The 16343-nt window shown below is 45.8% G+C and overlaps 1 protein-coding gene across 12 annotated transcripts in view; it reads right to left on the reverse strand.

The window, feature by feature from the left end:
• Window positions 1-16338, reverse strand: part of Znf541 (zinc finger protein 541) — a 42588-nt gene extending 26250 nt beyond the window's left edge. For 5 of the 12 annotated variants that reach the window (XR_783606.1, XM_010640826.2, XM_010640824.2 and 2 more), the window contains exon 1: window positions 15241-15838. The gene's annotated coding sequence lies outside the window, so the exon portion shown is untranslated. Of the gene's footprint in view, window positions 1-8827; window positions 8932-15240; window positions 16015-16315 lie in introns of those variants that run through there. The other 7 variants (XM_010640822.2, XM_010640821.3, XM_010640818.3 and 4 more) reach the window with 7 other exon arrangements.
• Between the last annotated feature and the right edge of the window lie 5 nt (window positions 16339-16343).

The following is a 16343-nucleotide window of genomic DNA, read 5'->3' on the forward strand; positions in this document are numbered from 1 at the left end:
GAACAAGGAGGAGTCAAAATTATGAGGTGGTGACATGGTGTGGGTGGGGAGATCACAGTTGTGGAACTGAAACAGTCCCAAGCAGGTCTGTTCTCAGTCACCTAAAAGCCACGTGACTTTGGGCAAGCCACTTGGGCTCCACAAGCCCCAGTTTCTTCATCTGTAAAAGGAGCGAAAGGATAAGGAATAAATCAAAGGATTCGTAGCACATAGCTACATGGACTTTACTCCACCTATAAACACATAAAAATATAAAAAGAGTGTGATTATTAGTTTAAAATTCTAATATGTCAACTACATTGGGTTAATAAATGCCCATGTTCAAGGGTGGTGGCACATTCCTGTAATACTCAGCACTTGGAAGGCTGAGGCAGGATGATCACCACGAGTTCAAGGCAAGTGTAGGCTATGTTATGAGTTCAATACTATGTATCAGGGGTCCCTGAACCCAGGCCATGGCCTGGTACTGGTCTGTGGACTATAAGGACACAGTGAGCAGCAGGGCAGCTAGCAAAGCTTCCTCTGTATTCATAGCTGCTCCCCTCCACTCCCAGGACCACCTGGGGTCTGCCTCCTGTCAGACTGGCCACGACATCAGCTTCTCCTCAGAGCACAAGCCCCACTGTGAACAGCACATGCAAGGTATCTAGGCTGCTATGAGAATCTAATGTCCGATGATCTAAAGTGGAGCTGAGGCATTGATGCTGGAGCTGGGGAGCAGCTGCAATACAGACAAACATTAGCAGAGACTGTAATGAATCAGTTGCTTGTAGATTCACACCGAAACCCTAGCAGCGAGTGGCCAGTGACAGTTACATTGAATTTGGCAGCAGGCTTTACAGTGGCAAGTGAGATGATGTACTTCAACTGTACAGCTGCATCTGGCGGCAGGCTTCAAGCCAGAATCCGATGTGTGTTTGAGTCTGCACATGGCGTGCCTGTTATTTTATTCTATTTATTACTTCCATCTGCATTTCTTTCTTGCATTGCCCCCTTGCCTCAGTCACAGCTTTGGGAATCCCAGAGCTAATCCCAGCCAAACAAAATGAGTAAAAAACAAATGTCACTGGAGAACTTCTTTGAAAAGGGGGTACAACCCAAAGATGGCACAGCAGGAGACTCTACAGCTCCCAACAAGAAAAGAGAGAGCTGCATTTAAAACAAAGCATCAAGAGCCCCATTTAAATCATGGGTTCATTGCAACAGTTGACCCACATCCTCCAAAGGCCTGCTTTATACAACATGGGTGACACTAGTACATCCAACAAAGCCCTGAAACCTTCTAAACTGTTTTGCTATGTGGAGACCAAACACCTTGATTTAAAGGACAAGTCTCCAGAGTTTGTCTAGAAGGAAAAAAGACCTAAACACAGAGAAAAGCAATAAATAAACAAGCAAATAAATAAATAAATAATTTTGGATAGGGGCTTGCTGTATAGTTCGGGCTGGACTTGAACTCACTCTGTAGTCCAAGCTGGCCTGGATTGTCCTGCCTCAGCCTCCTGAGTGCTAAGATTATAGGCATGTGCCACCATGCCAAGTCAGAAGCAATTATTGAAGGGCATCTCTTCATCTAATGTGTCTGCACTAAGAACATCACTCCTAGTGGCCAACTGCACCACTAAAGCTAAGAAGCCCTTTAGTGTTGGTGCAGAGTTGATTCTGCCTGTTGCCTAGGACATACACTGTGAACTTTGAGAGGCTGTGATCCAAAATGTGACAAGGGTTCCTCTTTTGACGAGTACTGTAACTAGACAAGTCGGTGAACTAGCATTCTGAGGAGCATTTGTTAGAGAGGATTAGTGAGTCGCTGCGGTATATAATCCAGGTGGACAAGTCTACTGATGCTGACAACAAGGCAACAATGCTTGTTTTTGTGTGATATGTTTTTCAGGACATTGTGTGTGAGGATATGTCATGAGCACTTTTGTTCCAACAACACAGCAGCACAGCTGTTCAAAGTTTTGAATCATATCAGGAAAACTGAGTTGGTCACCTTGTGTTAGTATACAGTTAGATGGCTTTCTGGTTTCATTATGCAGGTCGAAGAGGTTGCTAATAAATGTGAGTCACTGTGTCATCCATAGGGAAATCCTGCCTCATGAAAAAATGTCACCTAAACTTAGCAACATTTTGCAGGATATGATTAAATTATCAACCACATTAAAGCCAGAGCCCTTAGCTTGTATCTGTTGATGCAGCCCTGTGAGGAGATGAAGCAGAGCACAGATGCCTTTTCATATACACAGCAGGGCGAGGGCTTTCTGAAGGGAGATCACTGCCAGAATTTCTGGATTTATAAGAGTGCTCCAGACATTTCTTAGAGAAACAGTTTCCACCAGAAGTTCAGTTCAGTGACAAAGAATAGGTCACCAAATTTTCTTACTTGTGTGATCTATTTAACCTGCTAAATGAACTCGTCAGAGGAGAATAACAACTGTGTTCAAGGCAGCAGATAAAGTGGCTGCATTCAAAGCCAAACTGGGATTATGGGGTCACAAGTGAACATTGCTATTTTTGACATGTTTCAAACATTAGCAAGGATTTTGAAAGAGACTGAGGCAGGGCCTTCTTTCTCCAATCTAGGGCACAATTATCTACCCCAGCTTTCAAGAGTTTGTGTATTACTTCCCAATCACAGAAGATCCCCGAACAGGGAAGGAAAGATCTGTGACCTAACTGTGAATAAGCCGGGTCAGTTGACTTTGTCTGAACCAGAAGAGAATCAATTCCTTGATATCACAAATGATGGCAGCCTTAATAGTATGCTTGAGACACCTTAAAATCTCCGTGTGTTCTGGACTAAAGTCAAGGTGAAATAACTTGACATTGTCATAAAAACACTGAAAAGCCTGCTTCCATTCCCAACACCCTATCTTTGTGGAGCAGGGTTTCCCGCAGGGACAGCAGCAGGATGAGACCGTGGAGTGAGTAGCCCCCAGATGGGATGTCCAGCTGAGGAAAACAAGCTCAGGACTCCCACTGATTCTGCATTATGGTGAGTTGTGTGATTATTTCATTATATGTTACAGTGTAACAAATAAAATACACGATAAATATAATGCATTTGAACCATCCTGAACCACCCCCCCATCTATGGAAAGAAACACTGTCTTCTGTGAAACTGGACCCCGGTGCCAAAATGTCAGGACCACTGCTCCCGAGGCACTGTGGCCCTGCTCTGCTTCCTGGCTGCCACGACCAAGTGGCTTTGCTGCTCTGCATCCTTCTCCAGTGGGGACTAATCCAACCTTCCCTCCTCTACGCTGTGGGCGCTGGGCACTGTGTTCTGCAAGAGGAAACCTGACCAATTTCCTGAGAAAATTTAAAGCTGGAGGAGACAGGAGCTCCAGTCAGCCCAAGGGGAAATGACATCATGTAGGGGGGTGGAGTTACGGGCCTGGACCACTCACTCATCCCATGGGGGAGTGAAGCACCTCAGCTGTGACCGGCCTAGATGGAGACACCCGGCAAGCACAAAGTACAACCAGGACTGAGACTACTGCAAAAAATGTAAATGTAATAATTTTTATGTAGATTACCTATTAAAGTGACAATATTTTATTTTATTTATTTTTCTTGGCTTTTTTTGAGATGGGTCTTGTTATGTAGTTCAGGGTGGCCTTGAACTCACTATAGCCCAGGCTGGCCTCAAACTCACAGCAATCCTCCTACCTCAGCCTCCCCAGTGCTGGGATTACAGGTGTGCGCCGCCATCTTTGGCTACAGTAACAATATTTGGAGATAGTGGGTTAAATATGTTGCTAAATTAATTTCATCTATTTCTTTTTATTTTCTCTTGTGGCTTCTAGAATATATTAAGATATGTATGGCTTATGTCATACTTCTATTAATGAATGCTACCCCGACGGTTTGCACCAGCGGTCATAATAGACAGATAGGAAAATAAAACTGAGCCTTGAGCTCAGAGAGGAGACCTAGGAAGCTTGAAGAGCTGAGCCACCAGAGGGAGACTAAGTGAATCCAATGTTAGGTTCTACTTACAAACACCAAGAACTAGAAAACAGCAACGTGAGGAGAGCCAACAAAATTGAGCATAGGAGAATATGATGTCACTTCAGGATGAGAATAAACATTAAAAAAAAAGGAAGTTCTAGAAATCAAAGACATTTAAATGAAAAATGATTCAGCTGGGTGTGGTAACTCACACCTATAATCCCAGAACAGGTGGCTCAGGTAGGAAGTATGGAGCCCAGCCTGGGCTATATGATGAGTTCAAGGCCAGTTTGAACTACAAAGTGAGACCCTGTCTCAAAGAGAAAAAAAAAAAAGAAGGGTAGAAAGAAAGAAAAAAAAAATTCTGGAAGGGTTACAGTGCTGGAGAGAAGCACTGAATAGGTTACCTGAGAAAACCCCCTAGAATTCAGTACAGAGAAATAGCGAAATGGAATGCAGGAATGAGAAACTGAGAAAATATGGAGAAGCAGGCAGTAAAGTCTAACAATGACCCAACAGGGTCCAAAAGGAAAGAGGACGCTAGAGAGAAAGAATCAAACGACAGAAGTGGAAGAATCTACAGAATTGCAGAACATAAGAATCCAGAGTTAAAAGATATGTGATTAAGCATTTCCAGGACAGGGCAGGATAAAGGGAAATGGATTCAAACCAGGCATGGTGGTGCATGCCTTTAATCCCAGCACTCTGGAAGGATGAGGCAGGAAGATCTCAAATTCCATCCCAGGTTTAATGACTTAGTGAGTCCAGACTTGATGTTGGGAGACACTGTCTCAAAACATAAAAATAAAACAGCTGGGAATGTATCTCAGTGTGAAAGTCCTGGGCTCAAACCCCAGTACCACACGTGCACACACACACACACACACACACACACACACACACACAGCGGTTTCATGCCACAGCACACAGTAGCAGAACTGCAGGACACTACGGACAAACAGCTAACTGTAAAATGTACCCGAAAGAAGAGGTCAACAATCTACAGAGGACGACAGTCAGCCTGATGGCAAACTTGTCAAAAGCAACAAAGCTAGAAAAGAGGACAGCACCAACAGAGTAAGGAAAAGTGAGTCAAACAGTGTTCAAAACACAGCAAACTGGCATTCCCAGCGGGGAATTCACTGACCAAGTCCAAGAATTCACTCAGACCCTGTGTCCGACCACCAGAGGTCTTCTGTCATCTGGGAAAAAGAAAGGGCTAGATGTGAAAGCCCAGAGCTGGAGCACTTGGCCAGCAGGTCAGGACAGAGGGGAGGAGGAGGGAGAGAGGGAACTGACCAGAACCAACCGACCGATGTCCTGCTTTAAGTCCACACCTAAAAGGATCTGAGCACTAACTACCAAGAGAAAACAAAACAAACACAATTATGGCAGCTAAACTAGCATAATTCACTTAAAACACAACAAAACAGAAGGGGAGCCGGATTTAAATTTGAAATTCTTCAGGGAGGGGAAAAAAGAAAGAAAAGAGATACTACAAATGGCTAAAGTTAGAAATTAAGGAGGGGGGGATCACTAATGACCTCAAAAAAATCAGAAGGATTATAAGGGAATACCTTGGACAATTGTACTCGGGTCACTTAGTAACAAATCAGATAACGTAGATTTAATTATCTAAATTAGACACAAAAAAGATAACAGAAAAATAGGCAAATTCCTAGAAAGACTCATTGCCAAAACTGACCTGAGGAGAATGAGGATGTCACTCACGCTCCACCCCTCAGAGGCCAGTGCTCCATCTGATCGCAAGGAGACCTGGGCTTCTCCTGCCCGCCCTGCCCGGAGGAGTCCAGGGAGGAAAAGCGCCAGGGTCCCACATCTCCTGTGCCCACCCAAAGTCGCCTGGTAGGGAGGGGTGACCAGACCTGGCTGCCCTGCCCCATGCTCCTCTCAGGGCTGCTGCCCCCACGACCGGCCCTGCCCTGTCCCTTCCTTACATAGTGACCTTCACCCTTCGGAGGAAGGTCTCTCTGGAGATCGAGCACCAAGCTATAGACAGCCCAGGATTATATACTGATTCCCACCTTGCCTCTCCGGGAGGCAAAACTTTACTTTTTTGTTGTTGTTGTTGTTTTTTGAGACAGGGTCTCACTATGTAGTTGAGACTGTCCTGGAACTCACTCTGTAGCCCAGACTGGTCACGAACTCACAGTGATCCTCCTGCCTCAACCTCCTGAGTGTTGGCATTACAGGCATGCGCCACCACGCCTGGCAACAATTTTTAATGGATGCACTTGATCTATATACCAATTCCACAATTCTTAAACATTATGCCACTATTCCTGATACTTACTGTCTCCCTCATAGAAACACATAAAATAAATCAACTTACACGGTCTTGTTTAAAAACAACAACAAAAACATCTGGACACACCTGCAAGGAGTACAAAGATGAGGCTGGCACAGCAGCGCACCCAGCACTGTGGAGGATCAGGTGCAAGGGCCCCTTGTGCCCAGGAGTGTGAGGCCAGTCTGGACAGCACCCTGAGACCCTATCTCAGAAAAACAAACTCAAACAAAGAAAAGGACTAAATTAGTCACTTTAAAACTTCTTACCCATTCCACCACAGAGCCATCAAAAACACTGGTTTTATCAGAACTCTGGGAAACAGTAACAGGATGAGAGCCACCGAGGGGGCCTTTGTGAGTAACGAGTGACTGGGGAGCACCAGGCCTTGACGCCCACCCCAGCTCAGGGAGCAGAGACATAGCGAGTATCTGGCATGGTTTCCTGGAGCTGGAAGAACAGAGGGGATCTTGTTCTCCAACAGCTATGGCTCTCTGACCTGCTCGTGGCTCCCTGGAGCCTAACACAAAGGTCTTGCCCGAGTTGGGCCACTGCTGAAAAGCACACGTAAATGAACCAGATGCTGCAGTCTGGGGCAAAGGATTTTAACTGGGGCAAGGAGTCGATATGCCAGAGGCTGGGAGTCAGATGCCTGGAGAATGAGGGCTTTGGAAAGCATCCATGCTGGCAGTTTCTTACAAAGCTAAATGTAATCTTACCACGCCGTCCAGCAACTGCACTCCTAGGTACGTGCTCAATGGAGCTGAAAGCTTCTGTCCACATAAAAACAGGCACACAAATGTTTCTAACAGTTTAATTCATAACTGCAGAGCCCAAGAAGCAACCAAGATGGCCCTCCACAGGTAACTGGGTAAATGAACCGGGACACATGGGACAACTGGGTACTACTGAGCAATAAAAAGCAACTAGCTGCAGAGTCGCAAAGACACGGAAGAATCTCACATGCATGAGTAACAGAGCCAGCGTGAGAAGGCTGCGTGTTCCACGGGGACGGCGTCCCGGAAAAGGCAAACTATCACGACAGCCAACAGACAGGAAGTGGCCCGGGATGGAGGTGGGAAGGGTGAGCGGAACAGCACGCGACGCATGTGCCAGGGAGGGGACTGTTCTGTGTGCGCGATAGTGCTGGAAATCAAGGAATGACAAAATACATGATGAATGTTTACATTTAAAAACTTTGAAAAAAAAAAGAAAAAGAAGAAAACACTTTGTTACAAAAAAACAAAAACCACTTTGTTACAGAAAAAGACACATCACCATCAATCCCCCTCCAGAAGACTTTCCCAGAGGTGGGATGTACCGTGTTCCGGGGTAAATTCCCTATGATAAGTGCTAGCATTATGTACGCCTAAAATGTACCAATGAGTGTTGTGCTATTAAAGAAAAAAGACTTTCCCCCTTGCTCTGAGCACACTTATCCCATCATCCTTGCTGTTTTCTGAGCAGCTCTGAAGTTCTTTAGTGAGTGTCTTTAGTTGTACTGTTGAGGCTGCTTTGCCGGCCTGAACAGATTCAAAACGCTTACATCTAATGGTTTTTTGGACTTTGGGAAGAGCTGCTGTCACACAGTGCCCGGTCCAGTGAACAAGGCGGATGACTAAAATGCTTTTACAAGCCTGTATTCCCACTGGATGGCATTCAGCCGCGCTTTCACCCTATTTTTGATCACACCTCGTAAGACACTCACAGTACGGGACTTTCAGGACTATTCTGGAACGTGGCAAGAAGGACAAGGTGATGTGAAGTGAGCGGGAGCGGTCTTAAGGGGCTGACGGCCATGGGGTTTTTGTTGTAATAAATATCTTCTTAATTTGCACATAGTTTTCGATCCCTCTTGTACATTAGTCAAAGCCCACTCAACTCCAAGGTTGAGATCTAAAATGGACTCTCTTTACATTAAAAAAAAAAAACTTCTCAGCTCTGTGGAAGACTGTGAAAGGTCATGTGCTCCGGGTGGGCGCATGCTCAGTGAGAACCCAGAAGGCTCACGCCGTGGTCCGAGGCCTGCTGACCCTGCTCTGAGTGGCCAGGAAGAGGCAGCTGAGGCAGAGGTGCAGCCTGCCCAGCTGAGGCCTGGAGCAGAGCCTGCACTCACATGTAGCCAGGTGGACTGCCAGACTGCTAGTTCCGTTTTGATATTTTGCTCCAAATATTGAAGAAAATCTCTGAACTAACAGAATAGACTTTACTGATCACACCTGACAAAGAATATGGTCTTTATAAAAAACAGTTTTTAAGGCTGAGTGTGGGGGCACACACCTGTAATCCCAGCACTCAGGAGGCTGAGGCAGGAAGACTGCCAAAGCTTCGAGGCCAGCCTGGGCTACAGTGAGTTCAAGGCCAGCATGAATTGTATAGCGAGAGTCTGTCTCAACAAAACAAGAAAGAGGACAGAAACAAAAATAGTTTTTAAAACCTAATGGACAAACAATTTCAACAAGCAGGAACCACCAACTCTGGCAATGGGGAAAAATCTGACTCCCAGAGTTTACCAGACTACAGTATTCAAAATAACTCATCTACCCTGTAGCGTGTCAGTACCTCGTTCCTTTCCATGGCTAAGTAACGTGTGCTTGTTGACTCATTCGTCCGTCGATGGCCATTCCAGGTGTTTCCACTTGGGACTCTTATGAATCATGACGCCCACATCTTGACCTGTGATAAATGCCTGATAACGAACTGCTAACAAATCTAGTGGATCCTGGAATAACGGATTGGGTCTAGACTTCTAGGCTACCGATTTCAGCTTCCTTTGCAGTTTATGCTGATTTATAACAGAACAGCTGCATTCACAACCCATTTCACCTTACATCTGCTTGTGTGTCTGTGTGTGTGCGACCTGTCAAGGGAACACAGATTAAGGTTGGACACAAGTCCATAATCCTGTATCACAACTTTAGGACACAAGTGAAGGATTTTGGGGGTAAGCCACATGTGACAGTGCTGCAATCCCAGTACTCTGGGAGGCAGAAGCAGGAGGATCCTGAGTTTAAGATCAGCCTATGCAGCTTAAAGACTTAGTAAGACCCTGTCTCAAGATAAAAAATTTTAAAAAGCTGGAGATGTAGCTCAGTGTGAAGGCTCTGGGTTCAATTTCTAGGATTGCAAAATAAATAAATATTTAAAAATTAAAAGCGGGGCATGGTGGCTCATGCCTGCAATCCCAGCCCTCAGGAGATTGAGGCAGGAGGATCGCTGCAGGTTTGAGGACAGCCTGGAATACAAAATTAAGTTCAAGACCAGCCTGAAATGCATAGCGAGACCCTGTCTCAAAAAATAAAAATAAAATTTAAAAAGTTCTAAGTGGTAGAGCACTTGTCTAATATTCTTGAGGCCCTAGGTTCAACCCTCATTAACAAAAACAAAAACAAAAACAATCACAGCATACACAATATTTTAAATACTCCAGTGGGGTACAGGGCAGCACCTATGGCCAAATTATTTCAACAGCAGGGCCAGGGCTTTAGCTTAGTGGCACTGGCCTGCCTTGCAAGAACAAGGTACTGAATTCCATTCTGGTATGGCAAAAAATAATAATAATACTAAATAAATAAATTCATCAGCAATATCTCCTCAAAGCAAATGAAATAAATATCATTTTTCCCCTCCACCCAGATCTCACTGAGCAATGCAGGCTGGCCCAGATCTCACTATATAGTCCAGGCTGGTCTTGAACTTGAGGCAATCCTCCTGCCTCAGCTTCCCAAGTTAGAGGCGTGTGCTACTATGCCTGGCTATAGTTGGCTCTTTGAATCTGCAGATCTGCATTCAAGGGTTCAACCAATTATAGACTGAAAATATATGGGAAGAAAAACATGGCGATGCACATCTATAATCCTAGCACTCTAGAAAGGCTGAGACAGGAGCATCACAAGTCTAAACCCAGCCTGGGAAACTCATCAAGACTCTGCAGCAAAATAAAAAATGGGCTGGGGATGCAATTCAGTGCAAAGGCCCTGGGTTCAATCCTCAGTATGGCAAAAGCAAGGGAGGGAAGGAGGGAGAGAGAGAAGGGAAAGGAAGAGAAATAAAAGCATGGCTTCATCAAACATATGCAGGATTTTCTTATTTCCTCAGCAACACAGAATAACAACTGTACGCCGCATTCACATTTTATTAAGTAGGGATCCTGGACTCTATGGACCACAGAGCTTGAGGGACTAGCGTACTGTATAAGGCATCAGGTGGCTCTGGCCTGGCCACTGAAAGAGATTTTAGACACCTCAGGATTCTCACAGCTTTTTGGGTCATCAAAAAGCAGAAAAGGAGTGTGGATCTGCAGGCAAAACTGATGCCTCCATCAACGCCAAAGCTGTTTTCACAGTGCGATTCCGCAAGGGAGACAAACCTCTCCTGCTCTTTCACCCAGTAGTAAAACGAGTCATAAAAATCAAGCTCACTCAGCCCTTCCTGTGAGTCAGGCCTCACGTCACGGTCTGCATGTGCATTAACTCACTCCCCACGATGACCCAGAGTCACACCTCCTCATCTACGGAGAAGTTAAGAGACTCAGCAATTTGTCTAAAGTCACACATCTAACAGTTGGCCGAGACAGATCTTAAATCCAGAGATTTCAATTTGTGCAGCTATGTTAGAGCCTATACTTGTGCCCTGCACAGTGCTAACTCTGTTTGGGACCCCTGAACTGCAGGGTGGGGTGGAGGCATCTCTGGATTCCCAAACACGGAGTCACCTGCTTTGCCACAGTCCACAGAACAGGTTGGTTTGGTTACAACTTCAGGAAGAGCAAGCCTAAAGTCCAATGTTACGCTCTGATATTTACAATCCTTTCCAGAGAGCAAAGCACCCTTTCCCCAGGTGGTACCAGACTCATCAAATTAACTGAACTCAACCAGCATCTTAGCACTTCCTATGTGGGGCTCTCCCTGCAGGGCAAGAGTCCCCAACCTTCTCAACTCTGTAGATATTCCCAAGGACCCAAACAGTTTTGTTTTCATTTAAGAATTATCTAAAAGAAGAAAAAAAAAAAAGTTGGCCTATCTGGATCTGGGTCCCTTATAATCAGGCGCTACCTGGATGTGTTTCATTCCTGCACCGTGCCAGAAAGGAGCTGTCACTGCCATGGGCTGAAGACAGAGGACAGAGGTGGATTTAACTGTAAACAGGTCCTCTGAGTTCAACTAGAGGCCAGCAGGAAGTGAGGTAAAAATGGAGATTTGTAGCACGAAGTACAAACTGAGGAAAGGGATGGGAGAATGGAGACACAGCTAAAGCCAAGGGGGCCAGCTCTGCAGTCAGAAAGGCACTTGTTTCAAGGAGTAGCAACCTTTCAGGGGACGGCCTCCCTCTCTCCAAAGTAATGCTTGAGATTTGAACTGCACTGCTCAGGCTGCTTTGTTTGCGTTTCATTTGATTTTGAAATTGATTGTGGTTTACGGCTACACAAGAGATGTAAGCCTTAGGATCGCATATTTTATCATCCTCAATGCCTAGTTCAAAAAAATGAGACTGTGGCAAAAGGACTCAGGTTCTAGCCCAACCTGGGCAGTTAATGACTTAGTTAGACCCTGGCTCAAAATAAAAAATAAGGAGTGCTGGGATATTCTGTAACTTAGGGTGAAGGCTCTGAATTCAATCCCCAGTGCCACCATAAAAAAGAAAGAAGTGGGGGAGAGGGAGAGGGAGGGGAAAGGAAAGACAGAGTTTAAAAGCAATCTCTAAATCAATGCTGGGGATCCAAAGCAACGCTTTCATTACTCTGCTTTCAGTGCTGGGGACTGAACTCAGGGCCTAGCTCATGCTAGGCAAGTGAGCTATATTCCAAGCCTTTTTAAAAATTTTTGTTTTGAGACAAAGTCCCACTAAGTTGCCCAGTCTGGCCTCAAATTTTCTAGCCTCCTGCCTAAGCCTCTTTAATGCTTTTTCTTGCAAAAAAAAAAGGCCCATCATCTGACAAGGTGTGGTAGTGCACACTTGTCATCCTAGCATTCGGGAGGCTGAGGCAAGAGGATTATAAATTCTAGGCCAGACATTATCTCAAAACACCAAACCAAGGGCTGGGGACTTACAGTGGTGCCGTTGCCAAGTGCAATGTCCTGAGTTTGATCCCCGGTACAAAACAAAAAACAACAACAACAAAAGCCCCCAAAGCCTATCAGTCCAATGATCGGTGGGGATAGAGGAATAAAGGGACTGTCCTCTAAAATTCCACAACATTTTGGGGACTTTCTGGTACCGGGGATTGAACTCAGGACCTTGTGCTTGCAAGGCAGGCGGTAGGAACCACTGAGCTACATCCCAGCCCTACACAACATTTTGAAAAGCCTACCACCCAGATGTAGACTGCCCAAATAAGTCCATGAGAGGAAAACAGTCTTCTCTTTCAGGTTCTTCCATTTTCCCAAGACTATACGCTCTAGGCTGCCTGGGATGGGGCCGTGTGTGTCTGTGCTTCCGAAGAGCAGCTTGCCTGGCACAGCACGAGTCACAGAAGGCTCACGGCACCCTTTTCACTGATGAGTGGCAGGGTTCTACTGTGCCACCTCTTTTTCTTTGAATGGCTCCAAGCAGTTGCCAGCCTCTTTTTTTTTTTCCCCTCGTAAACATCGCACTTTTCTTCCCCTTCTGTACCACATTACGAGAAGGGACTGATGAGAGCTGGGGGTGGTAAGGCTACAGGTTCCACACTAGCCAGGCAGCTTCCTTCCTTGGCTTCCCACTCCAGCTATTACTGTAAACTGACTCATTCTGTTTGGCCTACAAGTGTGTTCACAAATTGGATCAGTCAATTTTTTTTATTAAATAGGAGCAATTTCACCTACGTACTGTATGTGGATTTCTGGCTGCTCTTGAAAATTTTTTTGATACCAGGTTTCGAACTCAGGACCTTGCGCTTGTGAGGCAGGTGGCGGCACCACTGAGCCAAATCCCCAGCCCTCTTGAAAACTATTAGATTTGATTTTCCCTGACAGCTACCAAGAGGATGAGCTGAGGGAAGTCTGTGGACAGGGCTCATGGCCTCCTCACTTACCTTCCTGCCTGGCCCTTATCATCATCATCACCATCACCATCATAATCATCACCCTAATAGCAGCAAATAACTCTATGTCATGAATGAGGTAAATGAAGCCAAGAGAAGCTGTCCAAAAGCAGAGTTAGGATTGAACCCTGAGTAGTCTGATTTCAAAGACCTTCCACTTAACTACTCTACTAGCACTCTATTAGTATATATATGCTTAAGTTTGGGACTCCTGCCCTATATTCAGCACATACTATTTGGGGACTGAACCCAGGTCCTTCACACTAAGCTGTATCCCAAGCCTTTTCATCTTTCACTGGGTGACAGGGTCTCACCAAATTGCTCAGGCTGGGCTCGAATTTGTCATCCTCCTGACTCAGCCTCCCAGAATGTTGGGAATATGTGCCTGTACCACCATGCCTGGCTTGCACAAACATTTTCAAGTGAAACAAACAAGGAAGGCTCCCTTCTCCAAATACACAAATTTTAAAGAGACAGTTGAATCATTTTCTCTGTTCACAAATTCAAAGGGTGGATTTCAGGCTTTCATGAGGACCCAGAAACAGAGGAATCAGAAAGATACTTACAAAGAAAAAGCCTTACTAAACTAAAGGAGGAAAGGAGACACCAAAGTTTCTCACTCTCCATGCAGAAAACCTCCAGAAGCCTCAGAAGTCTTTAGGGAGTCAATGGGGTCGAAATCATTTTCATGTTTCTGGATGTTACCTGCCTTCATCATTCTCAGCAACGTTTCCCAGAGGCTACAAGACATTTGATATCTTGAGAGGCTGAATGCAGAAACAGACAGGAGCATCCAGATGATAGTGAAATGAAAATTAACCTCATATTCCTTCTCCTCGGTTCTGGGGATTGAACCCAGGGCCCTCTGCTGCTCAGCTTACTCAGCTACATGCCAGGTCTTTTTTATTTTGAGACAAGGTCTTGCTAAACTGCCCAGGCAGGATTCAAACTTTCAATCCTTCTGCCTTGGCCTCCCTTGGAGCTAGGATTACAGACAGTGCCAACATGCTTAGCTTCTTACTTAATTTATTTGGAATATAGATTTCTTAAAATTGCCCGGCATGGCCTGGTGTGGTAGTGCATGCCTATAATGCCAGCTCTTGGGAGGCTGAGGCAGGAGGATCACCATCAGTTCGAGGCCAACCTGAACTGCATAGGGAGATCCTCTCTCAAAACAAACAGATCAAAAGTTTGAGATCACCTGCCCTTAAAAGTAGAAGTCCTGGGCCTGGGATTTAGCTCAGTGGTTCCTCTGTCCGTCTCGTAAGTACAAGGTCCTGAGTACAACCCCCGGTACCAAAAAAATAAGTAGAAGTCTTGTGTGTACACATGTACTCAGGCAGGTATTTCTCTAGCAGAAAGAAACTAAGCCAAAAATCCCAAACTGGTAGCCAGCATACATATTATGTAAGAACACACAAAAAATAAATTCTGGGAATATTGGCTGGCATCACCTAGGCAGGACACACAAATGTTTGCTTTGCCACAAACACTACTATGATTTTTTTGCAGGGGGGTTGAGACAGGGTCTCACTATGTAGTTGAGACTGACCTGGAACTCACTATGTAGCCTAGGCTGGTCTCGAACTCACAGTGATCCTCCTGCCTCAGCCTCCCGAGTGCTGGGATTACAGGCCTGTGCCACCACTCCTGGCTTACTACTATGATTCTTGACCTGTCAGCGCCTGTAATGATCCAAACCCCTGCACTGAGGGCAGGAAGAAAAAAATCTTTTTTTGCAATAAGCATCGCCAACGAAACATATATCCAACTAATAAATGCACTCCTCCAAAGAGATCAAAGTGCATGATAAGTAACACTGGCTTATCTGACTTCCCTAGGCCTGCAGCTCGCATGGCCTCATGACGTGCTGAGACTCTGGGACAGATTGGAAACCCTTCTGAGAAAGAGAGCCACGGGACATTCTGGAGGAGTTTAAAGCCAGGAAACTCACCGCAAGAGCAAGGGAGTGAATCTCTGGGACAGGAGGGCGCAGTTTAGGCCTGAGGGAGTGGGTTCAGGTGACAGTCAGACCTTGGCTATTTCCTCCTGGAAGGCTGGTGGGAATTGCAGGACACTCATCCAATTCCTTTTGCCCTGAAAGCAGGTGGTGGAAAGGGAGGGGCAGTGAGAACCTGGGTCGAAAACAAGACACAGGTATGAAACTGGGGAAGGAGGGAGTTTTTGGAAAAAGGAGGAAAGCAATACTAAACTGGGAAGATACGTGTGGGGAAAAGGTTCTGAGGATAAGAGGGAATTATTTCTCTTTCGTTCCTTGTTTTTCCTCTGGGAAGGAATCTAGAGGATTTTCCTGGGAGAAGCCTAATGGGGTGGAATTGGGGATGAAAAAAGGGACGTTTGTTGGAAAGTTGGGGAGAGGAAGATTGGACAAATGATTATGAGAGGGGAGAGAAACTGGAAGGGCTCAGTTTTAAGCAAAAAAAAAAATTAGAGGGAGTAGGTGGCAAGAAAGAATTTTTGCTGAAAAGTGATCTGAACAGAGAAGAAAACAATTGGGAGAAAAATACAGTACTTTTGCTAGAGGAAGTGCCTAAATGTACCAGAAGGAGCGTAATCAAGTCAGACAGGACTGATTTTTGTTTTTTGCTGGAAGATCCTTAAAAGAAATGACAAATCTGGGTCCCCAAAGTGGAGCTGAGGAGAAAGGTGTCTGTGTAGCAGAAGCGGCCTGGTCTGGCCGGCGAATGCAAGGCCGAGCTGCACATGGGGCAGGGGGTGGGGTGGGAAAGAAGAGCGGGTGCAGCGGGCCAGGGGCTCCAGAGGAGTCGTCTTCAAAGCGGAAGGGACTGCGGGGGTGCAGTGGGCCTGGAACTGTTAGGGTGCAGAAGGTGCGCGCGTGACGCAGGGTGAAGGGCACCCCTCAAAAGGGAGACGGACCCTCCCAAAGAGAAATCCAGGAGCGAAGGAGTCTGTAAAAGAGGGAAGGGGTTAAAATCAGAGGAAAAGGAGGGAAAGGGGAGGTAGGGATAAAGGGGAGAGGGGCAAGGGCAGCAGCAACCGGGTTTTACCCGCCCCGGGGGCTCGCGCGCCGGGCCT

The sequence above is a fragment of the Fukomys damarensis genome, unplaced genomic scaffold, assembly GCF_012274545.1.
Source record: "Fukomys damarensis isolate Sample0158 unplaced genomic scaffold, DMR_v1.0_HiC HiC_scaffold_19, whole genome shotgun sequence".
Classification (NCBI taxonomy): domain Eukaryota; kingdom Metazoa; phylum Chordata; class Mammalia; order Rodentia; family Bathyergidae; genus Fukomys; species Fukomys damarensis.